Consider the following 18,032-nt stretch of genomic DNA (forward strand, 5'->3'; position numbering starts at 1 on the left):
GACGAAGGGTTTCCCCCTTCGCCAGAGGGAGAGGGATGCAGAGCGTCTGTCCAGAAAGAGGAGAGGGATACGTTTCATTATTACACAAGTTACTCTTCCGACCGATAAGAACCAAAGTGTACGTGCTGGCAAAGAGAGGGTTTCTCCCTTGCTGTAGAGGGACGTTAGATTGTGGGTTTATGGCTAATTACATATATTTTTTCTGTAATTAATTATTTTTAATATCTTAATTATTATATTAATTATTATTTTAATATTTTTTTTATTTTTAAAATTTTAATACTATAAAAATATTTTTTTAATCCTACATAGGAATCTTGATCCCAATATAATTTTTTTAAATATAGAAACTAAATATTAAAATAACTAATCATAAGAGATAATCTATAATTAACCCATGACTTTATGTGGATTTATAGGTCATCTGATTGTTATGGTTGAAGCCATTACAGTATACTCTTATTTCTAAATACCAATGTACTAGTTCGTAAAGATTCACTGCTATACATTAAGGAGCATAAGTTGTCATCCTAACCCTTATTATTGTTATCATCCTTATTATTATCATCATCATTATGATCATTGTTCTTATCCTCTAATATTCTTAAATAAATTATAAACTACTTATAGATCTATTATAATATTATAGTATGTTTGGACTAAAATCATCTAATGTATTATTTATCCAATTCATCAAATGACAAGAGAAGGAAAAAGAGCATTACAAAAAAGAAAGAAGGTGCACTTTCACTTGAAAAAAAGTTTTAACTTTTTTTATCTAAATCGTTGACAGAGGATTGACCATGATAAATAATTGATTATTGTACTTGATGCAAAAAAAAAAGGAAAGAAAAGTACTTACTATGCTTGTTGGATTTTTCTGTTTTTTCAAAATTGAAGTACTAACCACAACTCTTTTCATGAATCAATAAAGAACGACATAGCCTTATCGCTACCTAGTTCAGAAATAGGATCTCTCTCTCTTTCAAGTGCTTGTCGGTAAAGGATGATATAAAACATTGAGTCACATAATTGAGGTCAAACCTTGGTTTGGTTAAGTGAAGATGAGTCATGCCACCTAATAGAACGACGAGCATCGATGAAGATGTACAAACTACATCGTAACAAGAAAAGATTGGCCAAAAAATAATTTCAATTTAGTAAGAAATTGGAGAGTGTTTGATGACTCGAGGAGAACTGGATTAGAGTTTATGTATATAAACAAGAGATTAAGTCATGAGCTTGTTAGGATTGGTAAATAGTTTTGTATTTTTTTATAATCGATGGCCATGGAACAATGAATCTTAGCATCCATGGACTTTCTAAAAAAATAAAATATTAAAAACTAAAGGTTAACTATTTTATAAATATCTCATGTACCATTTTGATAAAGAGCAAGATGTAAAAAATTATTTTAGATGTATGGATTTTTCAATAGAAGGTCTCGAGATGATGATAAAAAGAAATTCTTCGAAATATATACGAGAGAATATATAAAGAAATTTGTGATTGATTTAAAGTTATTTATAATTGATTTCATATAGTGAAAGATTTGATTTTGATGGTGTATATAGATAGGAAGTATCAAACTATTTTAAACTTGCATCGACTTTATGGCATGTTATTTGATTTTTTTTATTGAAGTCTTCTCTTCCCTTAATAAGATCAGCCCCATATTTTGATTGTTGAACTTTGAGATTTTCCTTTGATTTCAAAATCTTATCTTTCAAATAGAACTCACCCTATTATTTACCATCTGATTCTTTAGTTATTAATAATAAAAAAATTCATATTTATTTTTATTTCACATACATGGATATTATCAATATACATATATATCCTCCATGGTCATTGAGTTCATAAATTTTATTTTTAGTGGTCAATCATCTAATTTATATCTTAGTACACAAGCACTCGTATTACAACAAAGATTTACATGCTCATCAAAACTATATTTTAGACTTCAAGCACAAACGATCTTCTTGATGGAGAGAAATCACATACATGAAATCTTTATCGATCAACGACCCACAATAAAGGATATATATCATCTACCTAATCTATTTATTTTTTTTTTCTTTTCCTTTTCGTAGGATGCATTTTCTCTTCTTCTATATTGATCCCTTTCTTGCATGAATTCATTGTCCATTTTTCATCCTCTCCCCGATTTTGTATCGTAGAACTCACGAATAACTGAAAGTTTATGTCATAGTTAATACCAAATGCAACATCGAATAGTGGGTCTTAGGCTTGGCATTGACTAAACCTTAACGTCATAATGCCTTCTAAATCTTCCAAGCCACTATTCTACTGTTTTAGAAAATGAAAAATGCTTTTCAACATTCAAGAAAAACATTAAGGTTATCTTCTCGAGACATATGGGCGGATATGCATCTATATCACATTAATTGATGTCTTAGTTGAGTATTTCTTAAAAAAGGCCAACTAGTTATGAAAATATAAATTATTACACTAATTGACATGGTATTTATTTAGATTAAAAAAATATCATGGGATTCATGAGTAACTAAAAGTTATTTGTCGTAAAAAATGCCAAACCAAATGTGATATCGAATACACCGAATAGAGTGGATCGTAAGCTAAGCATTGGCTAAACTTTAGAAATCATAATGTCATAATATGTTCTAAAATTTCTAAGCCACTATTCTATTTTTCTAAAAAGATTGTCTTTTGTACAGATAACTGCCATCTTGTGCATTATAAACTTTTTTCAACGTTCTAGAAACACATCAATGTAATGTTATCTTACCAAGACATGTGGATGGGTATGTGTCCATATCATGTTAGTTTTACGTCTTGGTTAGGATTAAATAAAGAAAGACCAACTTGTTATGAAATTATAGATTGTTACACTAATTGGCATGATATTTTTTTATATTAAAAAAAACCATGGGATTCATAGGTAACTAAAAGTTATTTGTGTTAGCAAATACCAAATCAAATGCCACATCCAATTTGGCAAGTAGTGAGTGAATCTTAGGCTAAGCATTGGCTAAATTTTGGAGACCATAATGTCATGCTGTATTCTAAATCTTCCAAGCTACTATTCTATTTTTTTAAACAATAAAATCACATGTTATCTCGTGCCATATTTACTCATTTGAGCATTTCAAAAAAACATCAATGTTATCTTATGGAGACATGTGGACGGGTATCGCCTATATCACATTAATTGAGGTCTTAATTTAGTTTAAATAAAGAAAAATTAATTTATTATGAAAACGTACATTGTTACACTAATTGACATTGTATTTATTTATATTTTAAAAGGCCTCAAGTCATGCTCACTACTTAATGTTATATATGCAAGTCCATTATTTATCAATAGTCTCTAAGAAAAGAAGAAAGGTAAAGAGGATGTCAATGATAATCTCTAAAGAAGGGAGCACATAAAAAAAAATCGATAGAATTCACTATAGGCGCTTCCATGGTGCCCTTACCACTTTGATAACTCATTCATCTTTAACCAAACACATACGATAAATAAGTCATTATAATACACTTATAAGTTCATCCATATAGGTCAAGCTATCCCTTAGCACTTGTTACGTTAAACTATAAAAGTTTTTATCATCAGTTAAGTTAGCTGACAATTGTAAAATATTAAAAAAGATTTTAAATCCTTAACCTTTAGTAAGATAATATGATCAGATACATTGCCACTGGATTAGTATTTGACAAGTGGATGAGTATGCGTCTGTATCACATTAATTAACAGATTCATAAGTAACTAAAAGTTATTTTTCTTAGTAAATATCAAACCAAATTCAACGTCCAATATGCCGGTCACAAATATTGTTCCTCATATCGTCAGAGATTAAAAAGAAGACCTGAAGCCAATTCTTTCGAGGACAGGTCAAAGGGTGCGTGGGTCATTCCTGAGGATGACATGACAGTGAGTGTGAGGACCTTCTTCACCAAATCTATCACCTCTTTTGATTCATCTGTCTTAATCTTACACCTATAAATATTTATTCAGTCAATACTTTTTTTAATTATTGACTGATATAATCAATTTTTTTCCACTTAATCAGATATCATATCAGAAATGGAAGATTAATATGTCTTAATTAAACTGATTAGAATTGATATATATTAGATTATACATAAATTCAACTCAATAGTCTAAGCTAGATATCAGATTAGGGATCAAATCCAATATATGTAATTCAATTCTTTTAATATATGAGTCTTTCTTAGTCCATATCTCTTCATCTCATCATATGAATATTTTTAATATTTATCCTCAGTAAAACATCATCCACGGATCATATTAACTTCTCAGTCACCTCTTCTAAACCAAAAGGCCGAGGTTCCAGCGTGCATCCCTTTCGAGGGAGGAGGGCATGCAGCAGTATCTTCGTCTCCATCAGCTTTCAGCTGTTCACTACGATGTTGATGTGTTACCGATTTTATTGATGATTCCGTCTGCCAACAAAAGGAGAAAGAGAGAGAGAGAGAGAGAGAGAGAGAAAAGAGGCAGCAACATTAGAAGAAGAGTTACGGAGACCATCAAAGATTACCCAAGAAATTACATACAAAAGTCAGTATGCACATCAACACGACGATTTGCATGATGATTGATGATTCCTGAACCCTCTCCTAGCTTATATATACTTATGTTTTGAGATTCAAAATATATGATCAAAAGTGTGGTTGGATTTTCGAAAGGAAAGTTTCCAATGAAATCCAGCGTAAATAGGAGATTTTTAGACTGACTGGATTAATCTAATTTTCTTAGGGGGTTGAAGTACAATTGTAAGATTTCGATTAGCCTTTTGATTTGGGAACTCAAGATAAGTTTCATTTAAGGTGCCAACGGTGATTATTGGATGATTTTGCTATCTCATGATAGTTTATGCAATCACACTATTGCTCTTTGAGCGATAACCTAATTTTCTTACTTTCCATTTCATTTCATTTTGTTAACGTGCGTTCAAAGAGCAATAGCGTTAACGTCGATCGTTTTGTTAACTCATAGATTACCATGATAACCTAATCCCTTTGAACTACATGAGCATAACTTAAGTTCCAACATCGCTCCGAGGATATTAATTGGCAAGTCCCACATAGTCCCACATTAGGAAAATCAAGCTTGATATCTCTTGTTTAAAATATAAATAAGGGTATAGGCTTTGAAGTCAGATGCACCAATTTGCTTCTCCTTCGTAAATTTGGTGTTCTTATCTCTTTTTATATTTCTACTTTATTGTTTTTATTGGGTTACCAAATAAATTCTTGGGGCCACTCTAATAATTTGGTATCAGAGCTTGGTTTCGGGATCTTTTGGCAACGATGACAATAACAAAGATCGTTGTTGAGAAATTCGATAGAAATGTCAAATTCGGCATGTGGCATGGTTTCGGGATCTTTTGGCAACGATGACAATAACAAAGATCGTTGTTGAGAAATTCGATAGAAATGTCAAATTCGGCATGTGGCAGCTCAAGATGGAGGCGTTCAAGATAGAGTTGATTTGGAACTACAGGGAGTTGAGAACATTCCAGATGGTACGACAAAGGAAGATCTTGTGGGTAGGGATAAAAAGGCCCGATCAAGCATTATTCTAAATCTCTTGAGGTTTTACAGGAGGTAGCTACGGAGACTACGACTAAGAGCATGTGGGACAAGCTTAAAGCCTTATATATGAAGACGTCTCTACTTGAAATAGAGTTTGTATATGCTTCGGATGACTGAAGGTACATCTATACTCTCACATATTGATAAATTTGATTCCTTGGTTATGAATTTGGAGAATATAGATGCAAAAATTGATGATGAGGATAAGACCCTGTTACTTTTGTGTTATTTTTCCTAATTTTTTAAGCATTTTCGTGATACTATGATTTATGAAAAAGAAATAATTTCATATCAGGAAATTAAATCTGTACTAAAATCTAAGGAGCAAATAGATAGGGATACCACTAGGGAAAGTAGAGGGAATCAGGCTGAGGGTCTGATTGTCAGGGGTAGAATGGATAAAAGAGAAATTGATAGTAGTAAATCTAAATCTAGACATAGAAATTTGAAATACAGATATTGTCATAAAATGGGGCACATTAAGATTGATTGCTTTAAATTAAAAAAATAAATTAAAGCAAAAGGAAAAAATTGTTGAGAAAACTACTGAGTCCGTTGAAGCTAGTGTAGTAGTTGATGAGAATGTTGGAAATATTTTCTTTGCTATTGATGACAGGACAAAGTCTAAAAATGAATAGATTTTAGATTCGGGTTTCTCTTATCACATATGTCCCAATAGAGATTTGTTTTCCATATATGAATCTTGTAATTGTGGAATTATTTTGATGGGCAATAATGTTGCATGTGATGTTGTTGGTAGAGGCACAATCCGAATTAAAATGCATGATGGTATTGTGAGGATGCTCACTAATGTTAGACATGTTTCTGATTTAAAAAAGAATCTCATCTCTTTAGGCACCCTAGAGGCTCTTGGGTATAAATACACAGTTGAAGGTGGAGTTATGAAAGTTTCTAGAAGTACCCTTGTTGTTATGAAAGCTTATAGGTTTGGTAGTTTATATATTTTGTAGGGAACTACTGTCACAGGCTCGGTTGCAGTCTCGTCATCATCATTGTCTGATTATGACATCACCAAATTATGGCATTTGCGTTTGGGTTATATGAGCGAAAAATGTTTGAGTATATTGAGCAAAAGCTTTGCGGACAGAGTATTGGGCCATTGGATTTCTGTGAACACTGCATTTTTGGAAAGCAGAAAAGAGTCAGCTTCAATTCTCCAGTAGTTCACAAAATGAAAGGTACTCTTGACTATATTCATTCAGACTTTTGGGGTTTAACTCGTGTTCAGTCTAAGGGTGGTGCCAGGTATATGTTGACTTTCATTGATGATTATTTCAGAAAAATTTAGGTTTATTTTTTGAAGCATAAAAATGATATTTTTCTAATCTTTAAACAACTGAAGGCTTTGATTGAGAAGCAAACAAGTAAACAGATTAAGCGGCTTCGAAAAGATAATGGCATGGCATTTTGTAAAGGTGATTTTGATGAATTTTACAAAAATGAAAGAATTATTTGGCATCGCACTGTTAGGATGATGCCTCAGCAAAATGGTGTGGCCGAACGTATAAACAGAACACTCTTAGATAGAGCAAGGTGTATGATCTCAAATGCAGGGTTGATAAAGGACTTTTGGGCAGAGGCGGTTAATATGGCCAGTTACGTTATCAACCGCGCTCCTTCTACAACACTTAATTTTAAAACTCCGGAGGAAGTTTGGTCAAGTACTCCTGCTGATTACTCTGATTTAAAAATTTTTGGGTGTCCAGCATACATGCATGTAAATGAAGGAAAATTAGAGCCTCGAGCTAAAATGTGCATTTTCCTTGGGTATGCTTCTAGGGTGAAAGGATACAGATTATGGTGTTCTGATCCCAAATCCCCAAAATTTGTAATAAGTAGATATGTTACTTTTGATGAATTATCTATGTTATCTTTTAAAAAGGAATCTACTAGTTGTACAAATGATAGTGCGCAGAAGCAGGTGGAGCTTGAGATTGGTAGTTCTAATTCTTTTCAGTCGAACTCTTCTACTCAAAGAATGTCAGTAGATAGTCTTGAGTCTACTGACGAAGTTGATCCAGAGGAAGAGCAATATTCTATGGCCAAGGATAGACCACATAGAGATATTCGACCACCACAAAGATATATAAATTTGGTTGCATATGCTTTGTTTATTGTAGAAGAAACAAGTGAAGTTGGTGAGCCTACTTCCTACTCAGATGCAGTTTCTTGTGATAATTCCGTTAAGTGGTTGATTGCGATAAATGAAGAAATTGAATCTCTCCATCAGAATAGAACTTGGGATCTTGTGAAGCCGCCTTCTGGTAAGAAAATTGTTGGATGGAAATGGGTCTTCAAAAGGAAGGAAAGTATTCCATGAGTTAAAAAATGCAAGGTACAAAGCACAATTGGATGCAAAGGGCTATAGTCAGGTACATGGTGTTGATTTTAATGACGTATTTTCACATGTTGTTAAGCATAGCTCTATTCGTGTTTTACTTGTTTTAGTTGCCATGTATGATTTAGAATTGGAGCAACTTGATGTCAAGACAGCTTTCTTACATGGTGAACTTGAAGAACAAATTTATATGGAGAAACCTCATGGATTTGAAATTGATGGTAAGGAAGACCATGTTTGCTTGTTAAAGAAATCATTGTATGGATTGAATTAGTCTCCAAGACAGTGGTATAAGAGGCTTGATTCTTTTATGTTGAGTCATGGTTACACGAGGAGTATGTATGATAGTTGTGTCTACTTCCGGAAGTTAACTGATGACTCTTTTGTGTATTTGTTGCTTTATGTTGATGACATGCTTATTGCAACTAAGAATTAGTCAGAAATTCACACTTTGAAAATGCAGCTGAGTAGCGAATTTGAAATGAAAGATTTAGGAGCAGCTAAGAAATTCTTGGTATGGAGATCAAAAGAGAACGAGAAGTTGGAAAATTATTTTTGACCTAGAAAAATTACATCGAGAAAGTCTTGGAGAGGTTTGGCATAAAAAATGCTAAGCCAGTGAGTACTCCTCTTGCTAGCCATTTTCGGCTATCTGCTGCTCGGTCACCACAGTCAGTTGAAGAGGAAGAATATATGGTAAAAGTTTCATATTCTAGAGCAATCGGCAATATTATGTATGCAATGGTTTGTACTCGTCCAAATATTTCACAAGCAGTCAGTGTGGTTAGCAGATATATATCTCGCCCAGGTAAAACACATTGGCAGGCTGTGAAGTGGATTCTCAAATACTTGCAAGGGACTTCAGATGCTTGTTTGGAGTTTAGAAAAAATCGTGACACTTTAGTTGGTTTCGTCGACTCTGATTATGCTACGGATCTTGATAAACGAAGATATTTGACAGGCTATGTTTTTTGTATTGACGGTTGTGTAGTTAGTTGGAAAGCTTCCTTACAACCTGTCGTGGCTTTATCTACTACAGAGGCAGAATATATGGCAGTGACAGAGGTGATCAAAGAAGTTTTATGGTTAAGAGATTTGTTCGGTAAATTATGTCTGCATCAAGGTGTTACTACAATTTACTGTGATAGTCAAAGCGCTATTCATTTGACTAAAGACCAGATGTATCATGAGAGGACGAAACACATCGATATGAAGTTTCATTTTATTCGGGATATCATTGCTGAGGGAAAGGTTCTTGTTCAGAAAATTCATACGAAGGACAATCCAGCTGATATGTTTACGAAACCTCTTCCGATTTATAAGTTCAAGCAGTGCTTAGACTTGGTTGGTGTTCATTGTTGGTGATTGCCCATTGGAGCTTTTGTGAAGAAAGTGGAGCAAGTATTGTTAGGACATGCCAAGGTGGAGATTTGTTAGTTTGGCTAGTCCCACATAGTCCCACATCAGGAAAATCAAGCTTGGTATCTCCTGTTTAAACTATAAATAAGGGCCTGAGCTTTGAAGTCAGATGCACCACAAGAAAAACCTAAGTGTTTGCTTTGGGTTTAAGTGTATACTCAGTTAAATAGTTTGAGCTTATAGTTTAAGTTTTTCTTGTTTAGTATTTTCGGGTGTTTTATTGCCTAGGAACATCTTCCTAAGGCATTTATAATTATCCCTCTTTTTATAGGCTCCTCCTTTATCCGTGGATGTAGGTCAATTGATCGAATCACGTAAATTTGATGTTCTTATATCTTTTTATATTTTTGCTTTGGGAAATTCTTGGGGCAAGCTCTAACACTCTGGACTTTAATTTTCTTTAAGATCTCCAAGGTAACATCCTTCAAGCAAATGCGCCGAGATCTCTTCCGGCCAATACGATGGAAACAAGCACCCCGCCCCCTCTGAGTCAACGTCAGCAACGAGATGAGGTCCCACCACCAGCGGATGGGCCTCCTCCCATCTCGACCAGGAGGGCGGGCATCCCCGAGAAGGACCGACTCTTCCATCTCCAGAGTGAGTCGGCATGAAGAACACCGCTAGCAACAGCAATAACAACAATAGGAGCAACAAGAGTCACGGTCGCAATCCCCGTCGAGGGATCGGAGGCCCCTCGGCACCCCATGTCGCCCCACCACCCTCAGTCACAGTTGCAATCCCGGGAATGCTATTTTGTGGAGACTTGTGAGTGGTACGCAAATGAAGCGTCTGCTTTTAGGGACATGTTAATCAAAGTTTTATTCTCATTAAAAAAAACCTTAAGTCAAACTTTTGGAATGATAGTATGGAGGATAATCATCCATTTTCTTGTATTAATTAAAATATATACATATATTTAAGAATGCTATTTTGTAAAGATTTGTGAGGGGGTATGCAAACCAAAAGTTTTTTTTGACATTTTATTCAGATTAAAAAAAAGACCTCAAGTCCTACATGTGTAATGATAGTTCGGAGGATGATCATACGATTTCTTACATTAATTAAAATAAATACATATATTTAAGAATGCCAGAGACTTGTGTGTGGGTACGCGAATCAAAGTCCCTTTTTAGGGACATGTTAATTAACATTTTATTCCCATTTAAAAAGGACCTTAAGTCCTTAAACCCTACTTGTGGTGATTGTATAGAGAGAGGATGGCCATATATTTTTTCTTGCATTAATTAAAATACATACATATATTAATTTAAGAATGCTATTTTGTGGAGAAGTTAGTGGGTGTGCGCTTGACCGATTGATTAATGGACATCTTTTTCCAAGGGACATGCTAATTGATATATTATTCAGATTAAAAAAAGTCGTTAGGTGTGTGTTGTATTGCAGCGATTGACGTGTACTCGACAAGTCAACTTGTCCGTGAGTCTCCAAGCCACCAAGCAACCCAGGGCTATCATTATAAATACACTCGTACCTTCCCACGGAGGAGGGCGTGCAATTGTAACACAGTTATCGACGCAATCGTAACACACTTATTTTCTTCTCTAAATATATATATATATAATAAAATATTCAAATAAATTTTGCATTAAGTGTAAAACATCACTAGATGTTTATCAACTTGCATGGAGGTTTGGTCTTTTTCTCTAAAATCGTAACCATCAGTGCAACATCCATCTTGATTATCAGTTTAGTTTAGTGATTCCCTCTAGTAAAGTACATTGGATGTTTTCTTTTACTATCTTAAATTTATTGTAGCAATATCTTTCATCCTATACCAAGTTATATCCTGCAACAAGCAGACAAGTAGCCTCAGTATTTCTATGAAGAAACCCAACTCTCCCTTTAGATTTATATACAAACGATTCATCAATATTATGTTTAATCCAACTATCATTAGGAGGAAGTCATCTTACTACGATTTCATAATTCCCTAATGAAATCCTCTCTTGCTCTAAGTTGGTGCCATTATTTAAAAACTAAACAATGCCTTTATATACTATTCATAGGAGAAGATTTTTCTTTCTTAAGAACCATAATATTATGGCCTTCCACATCAATAAAAAAGAATACAAATTTAAGGCTCTAAGGATCATAGCATCTTACTTGGTTAGATCATCTCCCTCCCTTAATCATTAACCAATATGTCATTAGTCTTTGTATCTAAATTTTGAAGTACAATTTTCATTAATAAATATCACACATATTACTAAAGATATCTTGGGAATCCCATCGGCAATCCCAAATCGATTAAAACTACGCAGTAGTAGACAGACATAAATTTTGATAGCAGATAAGATTTCCCCAACTATATGAGGAAATCTCTCTACTCTATTGGGGGAAATCCTCCCTCCTAATCTGTATAAATAGGAGAGGAACATATTAATACATTTAAGCTTCATTTTAAGCTTCTTCAATAATTCTTTTTGTCTTCTATTCTTTCCAACATGGTATCAGAGCAGGTGAGACGTGTACAACGCATGATGCCTTTGCTGCTACCCCAGCCGCTGATGTGACCACACCCGGCGTTGCCATTAAGTGGGACTATAACAATGAGGGCTTGTTTTGGTGTGACTAGCTACTCGCCTTCGGCAGTGGATCCCTCTCTAACCTCTGCCCGCTCCTTCCCTCTTCTCCTCCATGTGGCCTTCTTCTTCACTGGCACCGCCTGCACCAACCCTAGGCTCGGGTTATCCGCCACCGTAGCATCGTCTTCATCAGGCTGTGATCTGCATCAATTGCAACTCGCTGCCTCACTGTCAACTGTCGATCCTCAGCTCCTGCTAAGAGCAAATCGCTGCAGGTTTCTCCACCAAATCGTTGTAGCTTTCTCTTCTATCGTAGCTTTCTCTTCTATTGTAGCATTGCTGTAGCTACCTCCTTTGCTATAGCATTACTACTTCTCTGCTACAACTTTCTCCTCTACTGCACCTCTGCTGCAGCTTTCTCCTTTACTGTAATATCACTATAGCTTCTTCCTCTACTGCAGCTTCCACCTTTACTGTAGCTTTCTCCTTTGCTGCACCTCTGCCGTAGCTTTCTCCTCTACTGTAGTTACCTCTTTTGCTGCACCTATACTGTAGCTTTCTCCTCTATTGTAGCATCGCTGCAGCTTCCTCCTCTGCTGTAGCATCACTACAACATCGCTGCAGCTTCCTCCTCTGCTGCAGCTTCCTCTTCTATTGTAGCATTACTACAACATCGTTGCAGCTTCCTCCTCTGCTGTAGCTTCTTCCTCTGCTACAGCATTGCTATAACTTTCTCCATTACTATAGCTTTCTCCTCTGCTGTAGCTGTCGTCGTTGCCGTCATAGCCGTAGCAACAGCAACAACAGCAGCAGCAGCGATATGCTCTTGCCCTACTCACGAAGCCTCTCGCTCGTAAACTGTTTACTTTGCATCAATCCAAGATTGGTATCCTTGACAGGAGCACCATCTTGTGGGGGCATGATAGCAGATAAGATTTTCTCAACTATATGAGGAAATCTCTCTACTCTGTTGAGGAAAATGCTCCCTCATAATCTGTATAAATAGGAGAGGGATATGTTAATACATTTAAGCTTTTCAATAAAACTTCTTCAATAACCAATAGCGAGCTGGGAATATGAATTGATTATTTATTATTGACACCTCTAATATTATTTTGAACATACAACTATAAAGAATTGTTTTTAAATATAATTTTCAGTTATCTAAGGAATATGAATCATATTATTAAATGGCGAGGAGCCTGATCTCCTGACTTAATAATATTTTGGTTCACTCTAATGTGAACTATATCATTTATTTTTATCATCATTACTAAAGTTTAAGTTTTTTTCGAAGAAAAATAATATATAGACTCTAAATTAAAAATCCTAGCAGAAGCAAGTATTTAAATAAAGTATTAGGTGTCGTATCTAGGTAAAGAGAGTTACGCGCTCATGCGTATAAAATCTGGTATATTTTGAAGATGTTAAATGACGAATCGAGTAAATATTTTGACTCTTTATAACAAATATACCAAATCAAATCTCATCGTCGCCACTTACATTTGCAAAGAAAAAGAAAAAACATTGTGAAAATGACTGTATGAATGAGAAAGTATTGGTACAAGAGTTATGGGTTTGTATTTGAATACAAGTTACATTAGCTTGTAGTGGCCCTAGAGAACTCAAAATGAGATCCTTTATGCTCACACTACTCGTTCCCCAACTTTTCTTTTCTATAAAATCATGACATGCATTTTGGCTAATGACACGGTTCATAAACTTGAGAGGTACCTCAATTCAACGGATAAGTTATATATAAATTGAATGGACAAAATCTTGTCAAGGATGGTTCAAACTAAATTGTGATGGTTCGTTTAATGGAATAGACAGCGGTTTAGGATATGTTTTGCATGATTTGCTACCCGTATTATCATTATTGGTGATAGGTAAATATAATAAAAAGGTATTACGTCATATGAAGCATCCTGGTGATCCAGGAGGGTTTGAAAGCGGCTTCACGAAATGATGATATTTGGCGTATCATCATAAAATCGAATTTTGAATTCAACGTACAAATTCAATGCAACTTCATTGTACCATGGACACTTCACAGTCCGGTCACTGACATTAAATATTTGTTACATAATTTTGAGGGTTACAAGTTTATACATGTTCAAAGGAGCATAACCAGGTGGCTATTCGGTTGGCCAATCACTATGGAGTAATAAAATCTTCCTCATTTTAAAAGAAGGGAGTGACCCATGGAATATTTTGTGCTCGTTGATCGGATATCCGAGAATAAATAAGTATTAGACATTCTTAAAAATTATTAGTATTTTTTACTTTGGACAAAGAAAAGACTTACATTACTCACATCAAATCATCAGGCATATCACAAGAACGGCTTCCACGATGATATATTGTTCATATGTACGCGAAATGACATAGGAATGCAACCACCGATTGGATTCAACTATCATCATGTCGTCAATTAGCGTACAATAACCAGTGGACCCGTAACATATTTCTTGTTTTATTCAAAGAAACGCAACGACGAAGACGACGACAATTTCTGCCACTTATTTATCGCCACAACCGAGCAGATACATTGCAGCAGACTAAGACACAGACACCAAGGCGTGACGTGTGTTTAATTAGGTATAGTGCAGTAAACTCCGATTGCCTCGATGGCATCGATGGTAGAACCTTCACGTCCGAAGAAGCCTAGAATCTTACCCTCATCCTCTAGATTTAGGGAGAAATGACTACCGATCGTATTGCCGGCGCTCACAGAATTGCCCTTGTTGGTCTCAAGGGTAAGTTGTGTTATGAAAACGTCTGTCGTCCACATCGTCTTGAAATATCCAGAGATGAAAGTGAAGTATTCGTCCTCCTCTAGAGTAATCTATACAAGCAATCAAAGATGTAGTTAGACATAACCCACCAAAAAATAGTTAGGGAATTCGCTAGTATCCTAGGAATAATTAATTGTAACCTTTGATCAATAAATACTAAACGCATGTTTTCAGCTTTGACAGTACCTCATTGTACTGGGGTGCATCGCCTCCGACGTGGATGGTCTTCTTCTTGCCGTCGACGGTGAAGGTGAAGTCAAACGCGAATACGGCATCGTTGTAATGAATTTTGACGTTGCTAATGTGATCCGCCCGTCCCATATTCCAGGTTTTGCCGCCGTTGCCACCCCATGGTCCTTGCTGGAGCACGCCCGCCTGCAACCGCACCGGCCGCCAGCAACGAAACCACCACCAAATTAATACCATATATAGCGACAAAAGATGTATACACAGGCAGGCATGCAAGCATGGCCTGCCCCAAATTAACACACAAGAAAATCTATGAAGATGATAAGAAATGGAATCAAGCATCGCACCATTATCCGACTTGTATGAACTACTTCTGCGGAAGATATTAGTATGTATTGCAGGTATGGATGCGCTTGAAGACGAAGAGCAACGAGCGGGGGTACTTATAGCCCTGCAGCCCTGAGTTTGGATAAGTATTAGGAGGCAGTGGCCCTTTTGCTTCGATGCCTGCCAACAGATCTCGCGCGTAGGTAAGCAAACAAACGTGAGTTTCGTGCGCGAGAACTGATGGATACACACATTAATGCGCCTTCCCTCCCGCAGTACATCAAGACATATAATCTAAAATGAGATCCTTCCTTCTCCCATGCATGAAACGTGAAACATGTTGTGTAGCAAAGATTACGTCTTCTCCTATATGAAACGTGAAACATGCGGAAACAAGTTACGAGGACTGCGAAGAGAGCCGGTGCATCGTACAGACAACCTTATCTCTTTCCATCGCCTGAGAGGGCGACCTCGAACCTCCACATGCTGCGCATCTCGAGCCTCAAACCTCGACTTCTCCTTGCCGTTTTGCATATGGACATGGCACTTCCGCAAACAATTGAGACTCCGCGTCCCACAGATCGAGACGAGCAGATTATGTCATGCGAGGTAGGATTCGGTAACATGGTTGGATATACTAATTTTACATTACATGAGATATGCATGCATATCCGACCAACTTACTTTCTCACAGTACAGTTTGGATGGGAATTCAACTTCGAAACTTAATCTTCCAAGCTGACCATGTGGCGTCCTTACAATGCGGCGATTAAATATAGACCGAGCAATTTTCTATTTTCTATTTTTTATGAGACTTGTGATATAATAATCTAATGGTTGGTATTGACGGTGTATCCTATAAAAACATAGATGAACCCCTCAAGATATATATAATTTCTTAAAGAATAGATATTATTGTGTTATGTAACCAATAGCGAGCTGGGAAAAGCCTGTGTACGTACACGGGAGGAGCACAAATTCTTCATCTCATTAACGACTCTTTTTCAACATATTCATTTGAAAAATCATCATTTGTGGACACATTATGATCATCCTACTCCTATCCCGAAGAATTACCATATATGATGGGGAAGAAGTAAACTTATATCTGATAGTATATATGAGAGAGGCACACGTGGAATAACATCCTTGCTTCCTTATATCCTCAATCAATCTTTGATTTGAGGATAAATCACGAGTTTGCGTATCTGATTTCGTGATTTGAGCATTTGATCGACGGAAATCTCTTCCTCAATCACCTCAATGAATAAAATTCATCCCTTTCACAATATATTACCCAATTCTACATGGTATCAGAGTACCTGTTGTCTCGAGCAAAACATTGACCTTCCTCATTGTATGGCGACTGTAATCCCTCTTCTCTACTGATTTGCAACTACCGATTTTCTCTTCTGCTCGGCGATGCATCTCCTAAGCCGGATCTCTCACAATCTGTCGATTTCACTATTCTGTTTGCCAATTCTTCTCGGATCGCAAAATCTTGCTCGGTGACGTATTATATTTACTGTCATTGCTGTGACTTCGGTCGCCGAAGGCCACGCTCCCCTTGAACGATCCAACGTCTCCCCTCTATCTCTTCCATTCGACCCGTCGCCAACGACCCTATACTCTTCCTCGGATCTATTTGTAACATCCCATTAGTCCCACATCGGAAGTGGGCAATGTGTATGATTAGCTTATAAGGGCCTGATGAGTGTACTATGTTAACTCCCGCTTAAGCATTTTGGTCCGTGGTTGAAGGACCAAAATGGAGTTATTGGCCAATTAGCTTATCAAACTCGGGTCGTGACATTTGGTATCAGAGTAAGAAAGGGTTACCCGTGGATGGAGTCAGAGAACTCATCACGACGTGGAGCCACCTCACATCGGAAGTGGGCAATGTGTATGATTAGCTTATAAGGGCCTCCTCACATCGGAAGTGGGCAATGTGTATGATTAGCTTATAAGGGCCTGATGAGTGTACTATGTTAACACCCGCTTAAGCATTTTGGTCCGTGGTTGAAGGATCAAAATGGAGTTATTGGCCCGCTTAAGCATTTTGGTCCGTGGTTGAAGGACCAAAATGGAGTTATTGGCCAGTTAGCTTATCAGACTCGGGTCGTGACACTATTGCCGCTACTCATCGTAACTCGTCACTACTGCTGCTCCTCCTCCTTCGGCGACTATAATCCTCTGGTCATGACTAGACCTCCATTGAGTTCTTCAATAACGTCGAGAAGAAGTAGGTTGCACGGTAGGAGGCTGAGCGCTCCAAATTTCTTATTGCTCGTGCTAGTAGGAGAGACACGTTGCCATCACCCAACTCTCCTAGGACGTCAAGTTCACCAACGCTGACGAGAAGAAGCCGGTTTCATAGTAGGAGGTAAGGGCAGATTTGAGTGTTTCCATCATCGTCATATGCTTGGCTTGTCACATCAGCAACGACGAATCCGCAACCATTTGCTCCAATGCCCGCGACCTCCTCGCTCGATATTCGCTAAATTAGTTCATATGCTAAGCATGTCTTTTTCATCTACATCTGACGCTCCAATTATTGTTTCCTCAGGAAACAATAGTTCTCCTCAACATACAATACTTATATTCATCGATGCTGCAACTCTAATCCACTTCAAACTATTCCAAAGCAGCAATTATACATCTTGGCAAGCACAATTCTCTAATATTCTTTTTGGATATGAACTATTAGGCTACATCGACGGCTCTCTCAGTTATTCACCAGAAAAAATCTAAATACCTAGAGAACCCATCCCAATAACAGATCCTGATCAGTGG

At 36.7% G+C, this 18,032-nt stretch overlaps 1 long non-coding RNA gene across 1 annotated transcript; it reads right to left on the reverse strand.

Moving 5' to 3' along the window:
* Nucleotides 1-14,297: 14,297 nt before the first annotated feature.
* On the reverse strand, nucleotides 14,298-15,093 carry LOC135594966 (uncharacterized). Its single transcript, XR_010480244.1, has 2 exons — nucleotides 14,910-15,093; nucleotides 14,298-14,773 (listed from the first exon to the last, which is right to left on the reverse strand). It is a non-coding gene; the product is annotated as an uncharacterized LOC135594966 (long non-coding RNA).
* Nucleotides 15,094-18,032: the final 2,939 nt, after the last annotated feature.

This window comes from Musa acuminata, chromosome BXJ1-10 (genome assembly GCF_036884655.1).
Source record: "Musa acuminata AAA Group cultivar baxijiao chromosome BXJ1-10, Cavendish_Baxijiao_AAA, whole genome shotgun sequence".
In the NCBI taxonomy this organism is placed as follows: Eukaryota; Viridiplantae; Streptophyta; class Magnoliopsida; order Zingiberales; family Musaceae; genus Musa; species Musa acuminata.